We start from the raw sequence: 2,505 nt of genomic DNA, 5'->3' as shown, positions 1-2,505 counted from the left end.
CGATACTAATTATCGCTACTATTCTTAGGCGCGTATCATTTTAATTTAAAAAAATACTAAAAAGTTTTTATATGGGTCCATTACATTATACATTTGCACACTCAATTGTAAATTGTAAACAAAAAGTTCATAACTCAGCTAATAATGTCTGTATCCACTTCAGAATGTGTATTTATAATAGTTTTTACACGGCTAATACATTTGCAATTACAATTGAGTGTAATTTTGAAAACAAAAAGTTTACAACTCAGCTAATAATGCATGTATCCACGGCAGAATTTGTACTTATATTAGTTTTTAGAAGGCTAATACATTTGCATACTGTAATGGACCCATATAAAAACTTTTTAGTATTTTTTTGGAAATTAAAATGATCCGCGCCTAAAAATAGTAGCGATAATTAGTATCGACCTCTTATCTGGCAACGTCTTAAAAATGACAGTTGAAACCACCAGCTGGTGAATACCGAAGTGCAAATCGGTGAAGGGTTCTTTGGGTCTCCAGCTTCTGGCTTCGATCTTTTCTATTGGAGTCGTCAAGCTGAGAAGTTGGTCCCGAACCCAGCAGGGAAAATATACGAGCGAGCATATGCACATGTGCTCCGGACCCTAATCCCACTGCTATTTCGGCATCGGTTGAAAAAGGCCATCAACAAACGCCAATCTACCGGCTGCCAAAGATTGCCGTGTCGGCAAGGTAAATATTTTTTATAAAAAAAATGTCCAAGCCGATCGACATATAATAATATTTTCTTTGCACGTGTAGGTCACGCTTATTTTCTTCGACTACACGGCGAGAAATCGCTAGGTCGATTGAGCAGAAAAAAATACAAGAAAAGGAAGCACTGGGTAAATATTTCTAAAAATATTCCTGGGCTCGTTTGCACAACATTAATTATTTTAATTCCTGTAGATAAACGAGGCAGCAGAGCAGATTGGTTACGCTATTCAGCGCCGGCCAAAAACAGGCGGCTGGAACAGCTATCTCTGCTGGGGAAAATTTATTTGGAGTTCGCAGCAGCTTGGAGCAGAGAAAAACCCACAAAAAGTGACCCAAAAATAAACGTGTGAAACACAGTGCAGATTTAAAAAAATTAAAAATTAAAAACCCTTAAAATCTAGTGACAAATTAAATGTTAACGAAGACGAGGAAATGGGTTAAAACAACTCATTAAATACACGACTAGTAAAAATGTAAAATCTTAAGAAAAAACCCGACCTCAAAACAGAAAAAAAAAAACATGCAGAATAGTGAAAATACATATATATAAATCTTTTTTTTTATTAAATACCAATAGAGTTAAACCCTCTCGAAACATCATCATTATTGCCAAATTATGAAATGAATTATTATTGAAGTGCCCCAAATCGGATAAGAAATAAAATTTAAAATAGGCATGTAAAAGGTGTTAAAATAAAAATGATGATGGTGATGCATATGAGCAGGCAATATGCTAGGAAAAAAAAAACAAGAGCGTGAGCTTAGCAAATCCAACTAAAATCGTACAGTGCAATAAAAAGTTTCGTTGCCAGTAAGAATACAAAAAACAAATTAAAACGTAACTAAACACAGTAAAATAAAATAAATAATATGTAGCTGTATAATTAATATCAAATATGAAAACGTAACTAAAAAATCATGCGGCTATATTTTTAAATTTTAATTTTCCCCTAATACACTCCAAAACAGCATCGACAAGAAGGCCTTCTTCGAGAACAACAAAGTGGGTGAGTGAAAACAGACAACAACTTATGTCGCCCAGTGTAAAGGCTGATTACCGGCATTAATGCTTATCAGCATCGATTGATTTTTGTTATTTTTCCAATTCCTCTTTTTTATTCTGATTCATGTTATCCTCGTAAATTTAAAGCATTTAAATGTAAAGCCAAAACATGCGCTACACTGAGAAAATTAAAAACTAATTATTTTGTTATTTTGCATATACATATTTTCTTTTTTCAGCAATAAAAACTGTTTTATTGTAATTGTGCGATGTAGGTTGTTGAAGCTAAACAAAAAAATAGAATAACAATAAAGAAAATTATGTAGGCCCAAAAAGAAACAAAAACAAAAAAAAAAAATAAATAAATAAAAACAATTAAATGGACATAGTTATATTTTCATAATTAATAATTTTATAGCATCATAATTAGGCACCACCTTACCATTATCATTGTTTTAAACGAAACAAAATAGAATTAAAAATGACACTGGAAAAAATTTAAATGATTAAATAAATAATTATATTAACATAAGTAAATAAAATAGGCTATGTAATGATAGGGTTTAATAATTAATAAATAAATAAATTAGTCATTGAAATCTAGCAGACATGTATGAAGAAAAATAATTATATTAGGACTTCGTTTATTATTGTTAATTGGAGATATGTACACTGAAAAATATGGAAAAGGAATTTTTGTTTGATTATTAAAAATTATTATAATGATGATGAATTTTTAAGTTTTCTTACTTATGGCATGGGAGACTAACAAACTGATGTAT

The 2,505-nt window shown here is 30.9% G+C and overlaps 1 long non-coding RNA gene across 1 annotated transcript; it reads left to right on the top strand.

Annotated features, from left to right (window-relative positions):
* Positions 1-591: 591 nt before the first annotated feature.
* On the top strand, positions 592-1,117 carry LOC138929498 (uncharacterized). The gene is made up of 3 exons (XR_011445786.1): positions 592-696; positions 766-848; positions 913-1,117. It is a non-coding gene; the product is annotated as an uncharacterized lncRNA (long non-coding RNA).
* Positions 1,118-2,505: the final 1,388 nt, after the last annotated feature.

The sequence above is a fragment of the Drosophila kikkawai genome, unplaced genomic scaffold (genome assembly GCF_030179895.1).
Source record: "Drosophila kikkawai strain 14028-0561.14 unplaced genomic scaffold, DkikHiC1v2 scaffold_253, whole genome shotgun sequence".
Lineage (NCBI taxonomy): Eukaryota > Metazoa > Arthropoda > Insecta > Diptera > Drosophilidae > Drosophila > Drosophila kikkawai.
The sequence above is the reverse complement of the archived record's forward strand: the minus strand, read 5'-3'. Positions and strand labels throughout refer to the sequence as shown.